Source organism: Vanessa atalanta, chromosome 5 (assembly GCF_905147765.1).
Source record: "Vanessa atalanta chromosome 5, ilVanAtal1.2, whole genome shotgun sequence".
Classification (NCBI taxonomy): domain Eukaryota; kingdom Metazoa; phylum Arthropoda; class Insecta; order Lepidoptera; family Nymphalidae; genus Vanessa; species Vanessa atalanta.
The window spans coordinates 12,707,137-12,727,731 of record NC_061875.1 but is presented as its reverse complement, the minus strand read 5'-3'; the positions used below and the strand labels follow the sequence as shown (position 1 = coordinate 12,727,731).

The 20,595-nt window shown below is 30.1% G+C and overlaps 1 non-coding gene across 1 annotated transcript; it reads right to left on the bottom strand.

Moving 5' to 3' along the window:
• Positions 1-1,294: 1,294 nt before the first annotated feature.
• On the bottom strand, positions 1,295-1,367 carry Trnak-uuu. The gene has a single exon. It is a non-coding gene; the product is annotated as a tRNA-Lys (tRNA).
• Between the last annotated feature and the right edge of the window lie 19,228 nt (positions 1,368-20,595).

The window sequence follows — 20,595 nt, the reverse complement described above, 5'->3', positions numbered from 1 at the left end:
CTTGGTAACACATTTAAAGAAGATGAGTAAAGGGCTTTTCCTTTTACTCATTTTTGAGGTAATCTTTGGAATAGGAGAAGAACAATTGCTTGTTAAACTAGCCGACCTTTAAACGTTTTAGTCACTTCTTCCGTAGAATGTATGTCTAGACAAACAGCTACAAGACAGAAATGAACAGTGTTTTTAGACAACATGAAGAGCACATTCGGATTCAAATTTATTATTTAACAAATGGTTGATTGTGTTGAATATCTATGAACGAGATTATCGATGGCTAACAATTGATTCATTTATCCACCTGTCCTTTAATAAACTAAAAGTTATCAAAACCTTTCATCCAAGAGAATAATAAAACTTTCATAAATGCATTTTATAAAGATAATGATTATTCAATGGTCTTTAGTGAATTATTTATATATCATTCTGTAGGATTTATTAGAGAATACTCAATAAAAATACCATTAAATTGTATTTTTAGCGCACCAAGTTCCCATGCAAATATCTTAAGACGAGAAAACGTCAGCCTACCCGCGAGGTCTAATTTAAATAATTATTGGCTAAACGAGTCCTGTCACCATTGCTCTATGATAACTATCGGGATTCTCTGTAATTATTGCTAATTACACTGGTTTACGCTGTCGGCTGTAACGGTGTGTCGTTTCTTTTAGAATCGTTAATAAATAGTTCTACATTTGTAGAGCCGTTTGCGTTTTGTATTTCTCACAGTAATGAGATCTGATATGTGATTTTGTAATTTGTAATGCTTAGTCGCCACGTTTACAGGTTCAATGAACTTCAACTTCCCATTGTAGTGCCGTTTGTATCAAAATCTATCGTTGCTTTTTATCCTAAATGTGTATTGCTGTTAGATTTATTGTCGTTAAAAGCGTCTGTTTGGGGAATAAGTCCTGAGACTAAGCTAAGAAAAATGAATTCTGAAGGGATGATGAAACTAGGACATAGGTCGTCTCATTTTATAGATGCTTATATAATCGTTTCCCACCCTTCCCAGTCTAGTTATTTACACTTGCTTTTTTGTTATTGAGAATTAGTGGTGAATATTTCTTTGTATATCATTGATATGATCTTGAGGATGATCTTTTGATCGAACTGTTTTCAGAAAGTTTGATGGAAAGGTACGACAATGACACAAGAAGGTTAAGAAAAATAAACATAAACGCTATATTTGACATATATCATCATTATAAATAACCCATGTGAATTATAAATATGCCAAGAATAGTCACATATGAAATATAAGAATAATATTTAATTTAAAAGTAAAAATTTGAGCCGCCCGAACAGGGACTTGAACCCTGGACCCTTGGATTAAAAGTCCAATGCTCTACCGACTGAGCTATCCGGGCTCTGGGATAGATGTTGAAATTAATAATCAAAACCAAACCTAAAACAAAAATTGATTTTTTTTGAAATAAACTTAGTGATATAAATTATTCATAATTTGTCAGAAAACAATTTTTTTACTAATAAATTAGATAATACAAATATTCGGAAACATATAATAAATATTCGATTGACTGCCCTTGATCGCGGTCGGAGTGAACGAGATAGCAACAACTTCTCTCCTTCTTACATACGATAAAACTGAACAAATATTTAATTAAAGTATAAAGAGGGCATCAATATTTGAATTTACCCAATTTAATCGTGCGATTTGAAGTAGTTTAAACATTGTATTTCATCTTCAATATTAGTATATATATATATATATATATATACACACTGTATAAGTTTTTTTAGTAAAAAATTAGACACAAAAAACAATAGCAGATTTTTTGTAAAAAAAAATATAATTAAGTGATACAGTACGTAAATATAATTAAAAAGATTTGTTTTTTTTTCTCTTTTTTTTTTTTAATAGAACTAAGACAGTTCAACTACTTGTTTATTACGATACAGCTGTAAATATATAAGTTTTAATCAAAACAGGTTATTTAGTTTATTGTGTATTTTATGAAACTTACCGAATTATATTAAGTTATTTGTACAGCCGTCATCGATACGAATGAATTTGACAGCAAAATGTCAAATAAAAGTTGACAGCAAGATAAAGGATGAACATTTTTTTAAATTTAGAAATAGAAAATGGAATGACAGCATACATCTATCTCTTAAAGATTAATTAAAGTAAGAAGTTTAAAATATTGTATTATGATGAATTGACGTTATTAATCTTATCAAAATAAACACAGTAGCAGGTATAACGGGAAAAAAAAGCGGCTGGCCCTAAGAAAACAGAGGGCCCCGACTTTAATAAAATGTTTTAAATTGAAAAAAAAAGGTAAAAGAAATGACACCGAGACTAAAATACTTTTGTATTTTACAATAAATAAATTAGGATGAAAGTTCATGCAAATATATCAAAAGTTTTATAAAAAGTTTGAAGGCCTGATATTTTTTAACCTGGGGGCATATTCGTGACTTGATCCACCAGTGACCAACACAATAGACTATTTAAATAATTCAGATCAAAGATAGTATTATTTTATATATTTAAATAAACTATAACGTCCTCTTAGGAAGGATATAATTTGCTCAGAGCTACAAAAATATAAACAAATTTATGTTTCGAAAAATCAATGGATAATGATCATTAAGAAATGAATTATATAATTATAGTAATATTTTCCAAACAAAGAAGGTTTTTTCGAAAGCAAACAGTAAATCTATTAATAAAGATTGTGTTTAATTTCCGAAACACGTAAATTACTTTCTTTTACGATTTAAATGATGCATTCCCTTACCGCTAAAACATTATTCGAGATAAAGTCATCGATGTTTTTTTATGACAGTCATAAACATGGAATAGGCGTTGGTTCGAATTATTTGGATCGTATCCAAATTATGTTTACAAAACAACCTGCATTAATGATGCAATCACTCCAAGGGAATTTGAAACTTATACATAAGCCTAGTGATGGTTTTAAAATTGAAATTCCTGTGAAACGTTTTTGAGTTCTTAGTATTGTTATTTAGTAATATAATAGTGTATGATACAGAGTAAATAAAATAAGACTATAGCAAAGGCGATGTGGCAAGAGATGTGTTGAAGATTTGGAATAATCTATTGATGCGGTAAAAGCTGTTTCGGAAATCCTTCACGCACCTTTTTATATGTCCCAGCTAACTAGTTTAATTAACAACCTAGGCATTTTAACAAACGTATTTTGCTAAACGGCCTCGTTCAACCAGCAGCCTGAATTGCATTCATTCAATATACATAATATATTCTGTATTGGTATATTTTTTTATGAATAGTAGGTAATATTTGAAATATAATATATAAATATGTACCCATATACAATATACACAATATTGTTTAAGATTTTTTTTCTTCGTGCGTTAATCATGTCGATAATACGGAACGTATCAGTATCAATGAATACATGCTTCTATTTTGAATAAAGGTTTTTGTTTTGATTTAATAAAAAAGCATAAATGTGTACATTTTGTTTTTTCTTATCTAATTTCAACTTTTTTTAGACTAGATACTACTGTGATTACTACTTATGTGGACGTTAAGCTTGTGAGGTTAGTGGGCTTAGATAAAAGGACAAATGGTAGTACGTTCTAATTTAAACAAAATATTTTTTAAATGTAACACGAATTCATTAAGGAATTTGGTACAATAAATTCTGTAGCACTTCACTGGGATGAAATGACTTATTACAATTTGCTTTTAAACTGTCATTTTCTTACCAAAATGCGATAATCACATTTAGCCGATTTAAAATAAAGGCGATTTTAGGATGAATGTAATGCATCGTAATTTCTGGAAAACTAATTAGATGGGTCCAAAGCTGCTCCAACCATAACGTTCAGATTTTATGAGTTATGTGCGATTCGGAGAACGAAAATACAAATTTTATTTACCTTCTAGGAATTCTTAATGGCCCATGTATGCTCAATGCTATATGTAGTTATAGCGTGGAAGAGAAATTTTCTTTATGTAATTCATACTTAAGCTATAAAACCTAGTAATACAGAAATAATACAGATGTGTGTAGTCGTACTCAACCAACATTTACAATCTTTAAAAAAAAGACGCTCGAAGACTAATTCAATACAAAGACTAATCAAATTGTAATATTATTATTAATGACATTTCACATTGAAAGCTGGTGCGGTTAAAAAATTGAAGCATAATTTCTTACTAAAGTCTACTTTAAAATATTACGAAATTTTAAATTCGACGATAATAATTTTGTATATATAATTTAAAATACTTTACAAAGTCAATCGCTTCATTATTTACTCAGAGTATTATGTTTTTTATTACAAAAATATATCAATAGTCGAATGACTAATTGCAGAATGGCCTTAGAAGTGCAGGTTATCCTGACGAGATCAGATGACGTCATCGTCTCCTCCTAATGTAGGCAGCTCTTTCTCAAACTCGCTTCACTGTGAGATGATCTCACGGAAGGAGATTATGTCACGCTAATTCTGACAGCTCGCAGAGAGAAAAGCCTAAAGAATCCTCTTCTAATTCTAAGTCAGCGATTTATATTTTGATCTTAATTTTTTTTGTTAAGCCTTCGATGATATAGATGTTAATAATCATAACAAGTGTGTATTTCATATGTGATTAATAAAATAGTGTAATTTTAATCTTAATTGATTTTATTTTCCTAAATATTTTTGATGGATATATTTTACAATTATTTTGAAACGTTCTGTTAACCGTGACAACTCAATGATGATCATGAATGCAGTTGAAAATCGTAGTGATCACGCGCTAACCACAAATCATCGATGCCGGAACACCGCGTGAACTAAACGTGAATTTAATTTCCTGGTCTAATCTGATCACTGGATTAGGGATAGTGCATTGTTGAATATATTTGCATTTAAAATGTTAAGCCATGGATATAAAAAATTAATAGCTGTTGCATATTGATTTGATTTGATTTGTATTAATTGTAGTCACATACATGGTCGATTTTTTGACGTATGAAGCTGATACGTGCCCGTTTCATGTAATTAAAATCAATATTAGCCGTCCCAAATTAGAGGGAATATTTTCTATAGTGGAATTGAACTATGAACCAACTTTCTTCCTTTTACAATTAGTAAGATGTATATGTGAATTTATTAAAGAAATATGTTTATTTAATACCAATGTCCTCACTAATTCAATTCTAGCTTCTGAAACTCTTGTTATATTATAATTTATTAATCTATCTAAATATTGTTGGTCGTCTGTACCCTCATCGGCTGCCGTTGACCAAATAAAACTCAGAGAGAAGTTGAAGATACTCTGTCATTGGTCATTGTTTCAGAAACTGGAGATTCTTATAAAAGCTTAGCCTTGAAAATATATTCAAAATACAAATGAAGACCATCATTTCATACCTTAAAGGTCAACTCAGAATGATTTTGCTATTTTGATTTTAACGGAGAAATTACCCGTTAAGTGTGAATATCGTTTAAAACGAACAATTGATTTGTTATAAAAAGGAAAATAAATATGTGTACATACGTTTTAATGATTACATTAAAAAAAAAAACTAATTACATACTCAAACAAAACAGCACATTGATATAGAATACGGCTTAATATTGATTTTCCTATAAATATGAAATAGTTACTAAAGTTTTATTTATTTAGCGTAGTGTTTGTTTATCTATTATGTAGATAAGATAAGATCGGTAACTGTCGTATGTTATTAAGGTGATTAATTAATTAGTATTATATATTAATTTAATTTATATTTATAAGTTCAAATATCATAGTCGTCTTTTATTTTAGCGATGAGCGTATAAGCCGAACTTAATCCGATATTTAAAAGTATCAGGGGATTAAAATATCCAAAATGTCCTACTTTAAAATATAGAGTAATTTTAAATATAGGGTAAATTCACCAATAACGGACCCGAAGTTCGGAATTAATTTTCATAAATGGCGCCAGGTGTGCCCAAGAGCCATGTATTCGAAATTTCCCATTAATCGACGATGTTGTTTGATTTATGAAGGAAACGAATCGGTAATGGCTTTTAACGATGCCTTATAATTATTTTGCTACATCCGTTTTTCGTTATACATTATTATTATAGTAATTTTTATTTATAATGCTCTTTAATTCTTTGTAGTTTTAATTAGTTTTCTACTTATAGTAGGTACGATGTTCGTTCCACTCTACGGCGCTGGTAGTGTAACATCTATTAAAAAATCCTTCTAATTATTGTTGTGAAGATGATTCGTATAGTTATAGAAGTTCGTTATGTTTTGTTTCAATTATGTATGGTTTTCGTTTCCAACTATTTCCGTTCTGATTTCCAACTTTTTCAGTACCTCTAACTCGCCGACTTTCACCGCCTCGATTCTCATATTTTGTGTAAAATCCAAAATGTCCATTTTCTTATCGAACAAAAACAAGCTAATTAAAATTTGCAAGTATTTGTGTGTTTTTGTTTACTTATTTTACTCATTGTTTTTTGTACATGAATGTTATTTATTCTTTGCTTCTATTTTATGTTATATTATAATAGTGTAAACTTTATCGCCTGTACGGTACAAGCAGTCGCTTTAAAAGGTATTACAAATTATGTTTTGTTTTAGTAAATATATTTGCATATAAAATAAAATGGTCGATTTTTAAGATTAAATAAGAAAGTAAATTAAATTATGTAAGAAAAAAAAATCGATACTATTAAATTACGCACAATGTGTTTAACTAATATCGATTATTATTAGGCAATTGTATTTGTTGTAACTACAACAAAAAGAAATCGCATACACGAATATTATATATTTTTTTGTTTCACCTATTCGACTTTGAATCAAATAAAATTTAACTATAGTAATTTCCGTTGTGATTTCGTCTTTTACAAAAGTCCTGCTGACTGGCCGACTGGTGTGTGAATACCCTTAATTCAGGAGTTCACAAACTATTTGCTGCTCATTCAGCGGTTTGCGATTAATTGACGCTGCACGGTAGGCAATATTCGTTTGTTTCCTTTCGCTTTTACTTTTGTAGGAAATAAATTCAGCTCAATATGCAATAAAAATTCAAATACAACGTAATAATAAGAAGTTTCGTGAAATAGCAACTGGCGTAGTTTCTTATTTAAGATTATTTATTTTGTAAATTAAAAAAAGGATTCTAACAGATTTTAATATACTGGCATCGTTTGGGAATTTGGTTAAAAAATACTACGGTTTGTAAATTGTTTGTGTATTGTGTATAGAAATTATATTTATTCAAATATTGATTTTATTACACCAAAAAATTACCATACTAAAATATATATATTGTCCTAATTATATCGTCCAACACGACGATAGACGGGCATTTGTAAGATTTTCATCCAACACGTGCAAGTCCTCACGATATGTTCCGAACTCGAGAATTATAATCACTAATTATGCACCTAAAACAATTGTCGTTTTTCGCCCGGTTAGGGTTAGGCAAGATTCAGGTATTCGACTAAATCATCTCAGCTACTCTTAGTTTATGGTATCGGTAGGTGGACGAGCAAATAGGACACCTGATGTTAAGTGGTCATTACCGCCCATAGACAACGGCGCTGTAAGAAATATTAACCATTCCTTACATAACCAATGTGCCACCAACCTCGGGGACTAAGATGTTATGTCCCATGTGCCTGTAGTTACACTGGCTCACTAATCCTTTAAACTGAAATACAACAATACTGAGTACTGCTGTTTGGCGGTTTAATATCTGATGAGTGGATGGTACCTACCCAGACGGGCCTGCACAAAGCCCTACCACCAAGTAAACTCTATTGTAACTAATATAGCTCTTTCATAATACTCTGTCTTGTCTTGGTTAAATACTAAATATTAAAATTACTCATTTTAAGCCATCACTAATATAATAAATTGCGACGCCTAATTACTCAACCGAATAAAACAAAATTTTGCATACCCCGTATCAGAAGATGACAGGTACTTTTTCAGGTCGGGATACTTTCTTTTCCGAACCGGTGGTAGTGTTAAATTTGACAATCAATAAGTAAGTGAAATGCTTCTATATTTGAGTTTGATTTTGACATATAAACGAACGAACGGGAAGTAGTTTCAATATAAAACTGTTGACAAAAAAATATTAATTTCACGAACACGCTTTCTTTGCACTTTAAAATATCTACAGAATTATTTAAATATAATATATCTCCATCATATATATTTATCCCGTAACAAGATAGAAAATATTCTTTAACGTCAGTATAATACGACTAAAGCGATATAAAATATAACATCACAAAATATTTTGTTTACTATTAAAATCATTCCTTACTTCAATAAAATAAATTGTATTTTGAAATTCAAATACCTTAAACATGAAAATACCCATTTTACATTCACCGACGCTTCGAGAACGTCATATCATTATTTCTTTGTATTTTAAATTAGCGCATCCTGTGATACGTGAGGTATCAAACGTTCAAGAAACTGTTTGCATACGACAGTATAAAGAAATTCAATACATTTTCCATTGAATAAGAAAAGTATTGCATTACTAAATAAGCGAGGGCGGAAAACTGTTTGTACTTCCGTACATTTATTCTTACAACTTACATATTATTTATTTAAAGCGGTCCGAAATAGGCACTTATACCTTAGCGTTAAGGTTGAACGCAAACGCAAATGTTAGGTTTGTAAAAAAATATTTTTATTACATTTTCCCGAGTAGGGTAGGTCGGAAAACGGTTGCTATGGTTACGGCACGACTGTGATGGATCTGGGTATGGAATAGTTTGTTTTATACTAAACGCCGATATAAGGAAATGCACTGTTTGTTAGACAAATATCGCTCTCCATTGGAAATACATTGTGAACGTTTGACAAAACTTTAGTTTCCAAACGATTAAGGCAACAGTATCTAAGGACTCATGATCTCCGGAGCAAGAGTAACGTAACCTATCATGTCTGCGTTAGCATGAATATAAAGGGAAATATTTCTTTATTCATTTCAATCACCTGATTTACCATTGAACCCATTAGCCGCGTACCTACGCGGCTAATGGGTCTCCTGATGTTATGTGGTCATCACTACAAGTATCGATACTGTAAGTATTTAACTATGTATTACATCACCAATACACCACCAATCTTGGTAACACGGTGCTGTGTTCTGTCTATTTTCTCTTCGCATTATGAGATTAAGGGAAAAGGGACTGTACTATAATTAATATTGCACAATTGTGTAGTCTCACTGCGTTGAGAATACCACCTCGGCCTCGGATAATTCTGACACAGATTTCGTCGTAAAGTAAACGCAAAGTCTATTCCAATCCAATAGGAAAAAACCCAAATAAACAACATTTAACAATAAATTGATGCGATATCTTGGCCGAGAGCTTGAATAATTTATGATGTTCATAATGGATGATCGAATAAATGGCGTTTGGAATGTCGACGAAGCTGCTGTCGGGACTATTAGTAGAGCAAAATATAGCCAAGCTATTAGCAAATCGCATGAAATATACAATATATAAATAAATCAAAGGTTTGCTTATCTTTATTGGTTTTTCGATTTGTATAGACTATACGTAACTTATATAGATTTCATTAAAAATCTCGTTGGGCTATGAGACCATACCTGAGACCTAAAGGAAAAGCGATAGTTAACTCAGTGAAACGTTGAGTTTCACCTTTAGGTAACTACTGCAAGGAAACAGTCTTAGCTGCAGGTAATATCGCTAATGCAAATACTTTAGAAATTCACGAGACCTCTGTTTCTAAAGATCTAGCAGTACTTGTATTTTCATCGCAAAAGTTAAACTATCAAGTATAAACTAGATGACTTGAAACTTTATAGATTGTTTTTTATTTAAATTAATGTTTTAATGTTAATTAATAAACAATTTCTTAAGATATTATTTAATATGTAAATAGGTATGTAATAATTTTTTTTTTTTTTATATTTATACCATATAAGCTTTATTATTTCCCACTGCTTGTATTTTATTTGCTAGAACGATTTATTGCTGATGTCTCAATTATTAGTATATATATATATATATATATATATATATGTTATCTTAGCACGTGATTACAATATAATATAAAAAAGTAAAGTATTTACAATAAAATACTTAAAAACATTTACAGCAAAACTTTCGTATATAATGAAAAATCTAATATTATATTCATATTTTGCAAAAACTCTAGTGCATTCGAGTACATCGCCTCGAAATAACAATGAAAGAGCGACCGTCCTCATAAGATACAGAGACGTCCGTATTTATATGATAATATTATGTACCCTCGACAACGTTCCTTCGACCTTATACACACAGAAATGAGAGCTGTAATATTAGAGTCTGGTTTACCTTTGTGGTACATTGTACAATATTCCTTTGTGGGTCTGGAGACATCAAATATAAGTACGGACAATATTTGGTAAGTTGTCAGTTATTGTGCATGAAATAACTAAGAGGTTTTAAAGGGGGAATTCTTTCATGTCCAAGATTTATTGTTTTAGTAAGAAGAACTGGGATGCTGATAAAATTACATTTATTATAATACAAAATCGAAATAAGTTGTTATTATAAGGTTCTTTAATATGTATTTATTTTTTTATTTACAATAAAATTACGATATAACCAATAATAACAAAATCAGGTCATCTTTCAAAAGTATTCTTAAATCATTATGATAATTATAAAGTGTTATTAATAATAAAAAATATATACAACTTCGTTCATATTATTTGGTTTTCATGTAAATTTTATTGATTGAAAAATGCTTTAAATGTTTCGAAAAAATATCCTATAATGGAACGCGTCGGTGAAGACATTTTGGGATCCGTCATAATATTATCCGTATAAAGGCGAAAGTAAGTTTGTTTGTTAGTTACTAAGCTTTCACGTCTTAACTTCTCAAACGATAATCATGATATTTTGTATTTATTTTATCGAGGACTATGTCTGAAAAGGGCACCTAACATACATAAACAAACGACGCCTTTCTCCTTCTTACTATGGTGTAGCGTGTTGAAAACTAGTAGTTAATGATAATAAATAAAATACGTAAGTTGCAACTGTATAACTTACCAAAATCACAATTCACGCAATTAGGTACATAAGTATAATTAATCAAACAAAGGAGATTGGGCAAATTACTATGGCGCTCGGTTGCGTTACTTTTAACACAGTATAGCAGCGAGAATTGGAAGTAAATAAGGAGGATTTATCTACTTTAAAACAAGGTCAATTACAGCTTAATATTTTGTGGGGTTTTTGAAAAAAACAAAATTGAAAAAAAGTATGAAGGTTATGTTATATGTCAAAACAATGACGTTTTATTTTAAAATAGGCTATTTGACAATGCGAAAAATAAAGTGTTAATTACTGCCATTAGTATATATTATGAGTTTAAAAATGGTTTTTTAATCACAAAAGTTAAAAATAATACTAAAAACTAAAAATATTTTCTCAGTTTGCGTACAATAAACAGTTTACAGTAACACCAACAGTAAATGAATATTGAATAATTGAATTTGACACTTTGTCAAATCATGGAATAGTGTTGTACACATCAGTTGACTCGACATCAGAACATTATTATCGATTACATATTTATTGCTAGATTAAGGTATATAAATAGTTTTATTATAAATAAGTTATAATGGATTTATAGAAAAGCAATAATAGCCGCTTTTGAAATGATAAAGTTATAGTAGGTATATATTTTTTTGTATAGTTTCTTTTGTCGGTTAGTCGATCGATTCTTTTCAAGATAAAAGATCTTCACTATAGTGGCAAGCGACATAGTTAATTAATTATATTACAAATACAATACTAATTAGATTGCAAATATAAACCCCACAATTGATTTTAATGAATTTCATTTATAAAACATTTAAAATAATAAACATGAATTATACATTTACTTAAATGGCTATACGCGTATAAAAGTGAAACCAAAAATGCCCAATCTCCTTTCGTTACCACGATAAGCTACCCGTCATAGTATCCTCGACAAGCCATTGAAACATTTCGTACGCGTCAAAACATACTGTTCTGTTACAAATGGTATATCAAACCGAGCATGTAATATTTGTTCCTAAATTGAACTTAATAGTCATAGCAATAAGAACTACATATTTGCATAGTACTAATGAATAAATGTAATAGTGCAAAATGAACTCTAAAACCATATTAATAAGGGTGTAAGGTACTTGTGATACGCATGAACAGCTCTTGCAAGTGACGTGTTAAAGTCGTCAACTATTGCCGGAACACGTGTACCTCGTTAAATTCAGACCCTTCATTTTGACCGTGAAATTTTATTTAAGTTACAAGTGCAAGCGGGATCATATATTTGTTTTCTAGGTAAATAATAATTTTATATTTAATATTAACAATGTGAACTAAATAAAAATTTATTAACGATACATATAAAACATAAATGAATATATGAAAGACGTACCTTACTTCCCGACAATCGGGAAAGATTGTATCCATCAAATTTTCAACTAATTCGTGCACCCTTTTGTTGATCTCGTTTTCCAGGTAGTACAAAGTCAAAATCAAAATATACTTTATTCAAGTAGGCTTTTACAAGCACTTTTGAATCGTCATTTAACAAACTATTTTAAGTAAAGCTACCACCGGTTCGGAATGTAGATTCTACCGAGATGAACCGGCAAGAAACTCAGTAGTTTACTCTTTTTCAATATTTAAAATACAGTCATGTTAGTTAAATAAAATTATATATGTATGTTATGTCTCCTGCCTGGAAGGCAACAAGCATTAACTCCAAGCACAAATTATTAAAACTGCTTCTATTGACTTTTTGATAATAACAAAAAAACCCACTAGAAATTAGATGGGTACGATCTTACGCCATTGTCGATCTTGACTTAACTCGCTAAAATCATAAACTAATTCTTACATGGTTAATTTGCCGCTAAAAAATATATTTCTAAGATACTCATACTTCTAACTGGAAAATGCCAATACAAATCATTTATAACTTTAAACTGCTTCTTAAAAGAAAAATAAAAATTTGAATTCCAAATTTAAAACAATACTATACATAGAAGAATATTAAAAAAAAAAATTTGTTATATTTTAATTTCAAAAAGTATTTATTATAATTCGATGAATTATATAAAATATTGTGATACTTTGTTCTTGATCTTAGTAGTCATTCGTTTATAACTTAAATATTAACAGAAGTCAATCAATTCGTCTCTATTATGCAATTTCCACTGAGCAACGTACGGAACCACCACTTTTATTAATTATACGTACTGAGGCTGTTTGTTTGTTTAAGGTAATGGTAACAAAAATTTATTAACCTGCCTTTGATTTAACTTATATAAAGTTTATTAACCTTTTGTCGATATTTATATTTATTACATTTATTATATTTAGACAGAGTTAGTTTTCTTTCGACTAGATTTTGTACTCGTTTGATGTTTTGGGTGGGTATCTTATTTTTTAATTCAGTTATTGTTGTAGATATACATATATATTATATTTACATTGAAAAAACTGTAGTCTGAGTACACCTGCAATGTTAAATCGGTGTATAGTAAATCATTCGAGAGATCAATGTAAGGTGGACGAACTCTAATTCCCAGAAAATAAACACAAAAAGGGCACGTGTGTTTAGTATGTTTTGATTTTGTTTTGTATTTTTAGACTGACAAACGGGATACTTGATGGTTAGAGGTCACCACTGGCCAAGAAAATAAGACTTGTCCTTTATGTCTATAGTTCCAATGACTGACTCACCCTTCAAACCGAAACACAACAATACTATACTAAAAGATATTTAAAAAAATTGAAATTAATTTTTACTTAGTAAACTTCTCTTCAATGCTTTGTCTGTTGCTAAATGCAATCGATCGGGGAGTCGAACTTTTCATAAACCCATTCGTGCATCATATTTCGCTCAACCAGCTTGGAATCATGATGCAATGACAGCTAAATCTAAGCCCTCACTATTACAACGAAACACATTCGTAAATTAATATCCTTCAAACCAGTCCTTCAGTAAGCACAACTCGTGCAGACTTGTCAGAATCCATAGATCGTCGCTCCCCCATCAATTATTATTCACAAAAACCGTCACAGTACCCGCATCTGTTTCTAATGATATCGACGCGTGTCGAAACATGTGCTGTTAACACTTGACATAACTAAAATAAACGCAATCTTGCGGTCACAAGGACCTCTTGGAAGTATGCAAACGGTTACGGAGTGCCGTCATAGAAGTAAAAAATGCAAATAAACTAAAAATATCTTCAAAAGTGATATCTTATGAAATTAATTAATATTATCTCTATATAAAAATACTATTTGTGTTACGTCAAATAATTCCAGCAATCTATGGGAGTGATTTTGTGAATAGGGACGGAAGTGTGTAACGGGAAGTCGGACGAGCGCGCGTTATTTCAATTGACCAATACCTTTTATATTCAAACTTTAAAAAAATGTTTGTTTGTTTGATCGCGCTAAACTGAAAGTTAACAATCTGGATATATGACGAAATTTATAGAATAGATGAAGTTGGAATCGCGGGAAGCAACTAGCAAATTACAAATTAAAACAGCAACGATACAGTCGCCAAAAAAAGAAAACAAAGAAACGACCATTGATATTGGTCGCGAAATAGCAAATACCGTGTAGTTCCTTTACTACATAAATGTTAAGAATTAAATCAAGCATGTTTTACCTCAATGGAATTAACTGCTTACATGTCAGTTTAACTTTAATATTTTATTAAAGAAGTGTCCTTGACATATTTTTTCCAGTTTGAAGGATGGGTCAGTGTAACTAAAGGCACAGGGGACGTTGTATCTGTTCTCTAAGTCGTATAACATTACTCTAGCGTAATTCTTACAGCGCCAATATCTATGGACAGTGGCGACCGTTTACTACCAGGTAGGCCATTTTTCTACCTATATTATAAATAAAAAGAATACTAGAGAGGTAAAATATGATACTCGTATCATTAGTGCTTCCATGATGATGTGTATTCGTCCCAAAATATATCGAAAAAAACATGATAAATAATAAAAAACGACAATAAAATCGAAATAGCTACGAAATGACTTTAATGAATTTATTTGTTGAATAATGATAATATCACCTAAATGGTGTAAGACAAATGTATTTGTTCTATCATTTATAATATATCATACACTTCTTATTAATATCCGCGACCAGTGAAATAAAAAACTTAGACTTAAGGAACAATTGAGGAAAAGAAGATTGAATATTCTCCCCGAGGGCGTCAAATGTGAAGTTGAGGATGTGGGCAGACCAAATCGCTCCCAATCCAATTCCATTAGCGTTGTAACGCATCACATAGTGTTATTTGATTTCGAACCTTCCTTGAGCCACTTTTTTATAGACGTCATACAAAAAATATTTAGTTTTGACGAATGACGTATCTCCGGATATTTCCATTTAGATATACTAGTTTTATAAATCTAAAGAGCGTATTTGTTTGTAGTTGTTTATTTTTGCGCTTTTTTATTGAGAAAATTCATAGTCTGTATAGCAAACTGCAACCCAGGTATAAATAAAGTTCAAGCTTTGTTATATTTACGTTTTAATCGCGACTATTGCTTGTTGACTTTCTCAGAAGCATGGTTATGAATTTCGAGAGTCAATCACTATCTATCTATTTCTTTGCCACACTCTGACACATTATGACATATTACAAAATGTACATAGGTTTGTCTTAATTGTAGGTAGTCTTAATTGTTTGTGTTTTAAGGTTATGATGGTGTTCAAGTATATTGCAGAGGTAGATTTTAGTGCAAAAGTTGGTTTTCTAATAACTCTAATAGTAAAATTAATAGAAAAGATATCCTGGTGTAACACGATGATTTTTCATTATATTTTGAGCACAACTCAGATATCCCACTGTTTAACTGAAACCGTTTTGTAGATTCCACTGTTGCTCTGAGGTAGCGATAATATGTCAACGACGACGAAAAATATTTGGTTAAATTTGGTTTGTATGAAATAAATTTGTGGTCACTTTCCATCAGGTGAGCCTCTTGCTCGTTTGACACCTATGTATGTTCGTTTAATTTGAATGGTTCTCTATATTAATAAGGAACTCGACACTGGAATTGGAACACAACTTCTTGACATTAAGTTGTAACAATAATCCACCTTAATCCGTTAGTATTTTTTTATCAAAAGTTCATACATTTTTTATAAGTGTCTCACCTCGAAGTATAAATAAAATTTAAATTACCTAACAGTCGATGACCTCCATTTTTTTTCATCTAGTCAATATTTAGCTAAAGAACATAATAGTGAATGCTAGCGTGTGCCTTCGTCTTTGCATCCGTTTCCTGAAATCACGCAATAATTCGCAAGAATTTAAATTTTAATATTGAAATTATACAGACTCTATAATTATTACGCACATGAATTATGTGCGCATAAATGAAAAACAGATGGAGGCAATTTTGTTTTTCACTTTTGTTTTAAACTAGCTGCCTATCCCGATTTCTTACGGTTAAAATTCATACAAGTAACAAGTTTGCCTTGCCATTTTCCTATCTGAAAATTGAAATTTCCAAAAATCCTTTATTAGTGGTCGTCTATGTCGCAAAATGAATAATTATGCTTAATTTTAAATCAATACGATATTTAATTTCGGCGAGTGATAATCTCTTGATGAGTTAGTGGTACTTCACTCTTATATACATATACCTATGTATTGTATACAGAATATATGTGTGTTCACTCATGTCAAAGATAATACCTTTTCGTCATTTGCATAATTACCTAAAGATATATTTTTAATCAACTTAAAAAGGGAGGACTTGTCGATTCTTTTTGTGTATCTGTTACGCCATTTTCTCTGATAGTGAAACGTTTTGGATTATTTTTTTTGTATTCAAAGGGTTCTATTTTAATATCTGTTCCGTTTTCATTTCAAAAAAAGACTAGCAGAATCAAGACTAGCGGATTTAAAGATTAGACGTTCCTCACGATACCGTCAGCATCAAATGTATTTTTCCGTGTATTCCTTAATTGAGATGTCGTAATCCCAATCCAGGTCCCAGATCCACTTTCATGTATATCACTATTATTAGATATTAACGAGGGTAAAATATCAAAATTTGATATGCGACATTGACTATATAGGATACACGTATTAAAATGGCGTAAGTAGTTTGTCAAAATTTCACGAGTGAGATATCACATTGCAGATAAATTATAAAATAAAAATACTATAAAAAATATCACAAAGAATCCAGTGGAGCCGCACTAGAAGATAAATGGTTTTGTCGTGATGAGGTGACAGGGTGAGAAAAATAATTAAAAACATTATTCTAAGAAATGACAGTCATTTTTGTACAGACGATAATTTTTAGCCTCAACAGGCCTTCTTTCAAGCTTAAAGGTGACCTTGTTCTTCTATAACATGCTGGTTTAGGCAAAACCGTCTTGTATGTCTGTGTCTTATAAAATTTTTCTCATGTGATAAGATTATTTTTATTATTGTAATGGATCAGAAAAATAAAACTTATTTTTTTTTTTTTAAGCAACTGGTATTGTATTTTTGTTAACAAGTTTTTGTCATCTGTTGTAGTAAAAATATAATCATTTTTGTTGTCAAGGAAACAAAGAAGTACTTATAAAATTTATCAATGTATTTAATTAAAATTTAATTGTCATGAATATAAATTAAGTGTTATCTTTATTCAACTGTTATTTTATATTTATTTAATGATCACATACGCGGTCTATTTAATACAAGTTATTTGTATTTATTTTGTAACGTTACATCATTTATAAAGTTATTTAAAAAAAAATTAAAATAATATTTAATTGTTACGAAGCTCGCGATATTTATATATTGAAACAAAACAAACTATATTTAGATTCTTGATTGAGAAATAGCTGTAAAGTTACCCAGACCTTAATTAATTTATATTTTAAGCTTATTCAGTTTGTATTATGTCAAAATGCATCGAAAAAAACTGGCTACAAAGTGTGGCAAAGAAATAAATAGAGAATGCCCTCTTAATCCATAACTGTCCCTCTGAGAAATTCGGAGATTTTAAATATACATGTAAAGAAAACTAGTTAATGAATATTATCATAAATACAATGAATATATTTTTCTTATTATTATTGTGTTAATATATGTTTCATCATAAGAAACGAAATTATTTTTAAAATCTTATCTCAGCAAAAAACTGCCATAGCAATATCCATGTTACAAAATATTGTCACTCAATAAAATCGGTTAGATTATCATCATTACAAGTTCGATTCTCGTCAATGGATCCTAAGAAACAATCAGAATTCCGCGGCGTGTGTGTTGACTCAATCGCTTTGTTTTATATGCGAAACTCGTCGGGAAAGTGTAGACGAGCGTGTCGGGACGTTTTTAAAACTGATGATAATGAACAACAATTACTACTGCCGTGTAGTAGGTGAAGCGATTTATATGAGGAAATATTAACAATTTAATTTATAAACAAAATGAAACTTCGACTTCACAATTTTTTTAAAGGCATTCCTTGTATGAAGTTTACGCCTAGTTGTAGTTGAGTAAATATCATAATCATCTTAAATAAAGTTAAAATGGAATAAATGGAATCAAGTGAAAATTCAAGTCGAAGAAAACTCATACAGTCGACGCTAGAGAGCGCGCAGAGATACCAGTAATCTCTTCTTCTTCTTCTGCTCCTGACAGCAACAGATATAATTGTCAAAATATAAATAGGTAAAAGATAATGACCATTTTATTTAAACAGCTTGTTTGAGCGTTTCAACCGAGCGTTGAAACGCTCGTTTGCGCATTACATCTTCTAGATTCCAAGTCACATTATCTAATTTACACTGAATTTATAGATACTACGTCTGGCAAATACCCTATCAAATCTTTTGTATTGTTCTCGTGATAAAGCCAACAATTTTTATATATCCGGTTATACCGATAAACGACAAAGCCGTTATGTTCTAGTGATATTTCATTGTAAAGTAACTTTCGTAGAAAAACTTATACTTATATAATAGTTTTCTTGGCTGACTATTTAAAAATACAGTCTGAGTCTAGAATTTTTTTATTTCATAACGTAAGAAATCGTTAAGAAAGGATTTTTGCAAATTTTAAGAGTGGTAAATGGAAGGAGATCCCTGTGAATTTTATTTGTACAAAGTCAGCTACTAAATATAAATTAGCAAGTTAAGAGTATGTAGATTGGTTGTGATAGATTAAGTAAGAAATTATTAAATAATTGGATGATTACAAAAATGTTAAGAATATTTCTTGTATGTTTTAATCAATTCTGTAATAATAATAATTAATTAAAATTATATTTTGAATTGTATTGATAACATCGATATTAAATAAGACGGTAGTTTGACTCTTCTGTTGATTATTGTGAATCATGTGATTTGTAATTTTGTAGTGAGGCTTATACAAGTGATGGAAGCGTTTTATAGAACAATTTTTTCGTGGACCACCAAGGCGTTAACGTTTAAGGTATGATATAATTTTGTGATAAAGTATAATTGTTAATGATTATTAAATTATTGATAATGATAAAATATATGGATTGTGTTTTTGCAATTATCAAAATACAAATTTAATGTTTATTATGGATAGAATTTTAATTCATTATATATATATATATATTTATTTATATATCTTGTCTTATCTAAATTTAGCCATAATCTACTGCAGTTTGGTTTGTTTGTGGAGCGCACAGACGAGAGCCGACAATTACAGTGACTATATTATTTGATGACGAATTGAAGCACTTAATTGTATACTTCAAAAATATTAGAACACCATTTTTTTTTTATTTTAATCTTACCAAAAGCCAATATAAATTTTCAAGTTTTTGATATATATATATACATATAAAATATAAAAAAGGACTAAAATATATTCTATACTACCTGCCTTCGTTACGTACAGATATTTTTACTTTTCTTAATTACACTTCTCCTTGATCTAGTGTCTAGGTTACACAAATGCCGAGAGCCAGAGTTCGAACCTCCGAAACCGAGATATTTCTCAATCATCACCACCACCTATATCTATATCGGTGCTGTAAGACTATAAACTATTAAGACTATATACTATAAACCATTCCTTATAAAGCGCCACCAAACGCCCCCACCAAGTAATTGAATTGCACAAATCCAGTATCATCTGTTTACTGTAGAATAAACCCTAAATGATGCAAAATGCTATTTGTATTTATCAGTGTATTTTTACCAAAACGAACGAAGGTAAATGGTAATGGCTTCCGATCGTGAACATATTTAAATAAAACCTTAAAGTTAAAACTAACTACCGGAATAAACGCCTTGATAAAATAATAGTCCTTCCTCATACAGTGCTAAAAAATTACTAAATTAAAATTTAAGTCAGTTTTAATTTTTATATTTTATATATTATTCTTGTATATGTATAATGTAATCATTTAAATAGATCACAGTATAATATTTCCATATTTTCCACTTTCATTAACTTATTTAGCAGATTTAATAAAAAATTTAAAGTAGTTCATAATAGGAACATTTTCAAGGAAAATATAATCAATTAAAATAAGGCATACTTGAAACACTGCTTTTTTCGAGTCGAATATTAGTTAA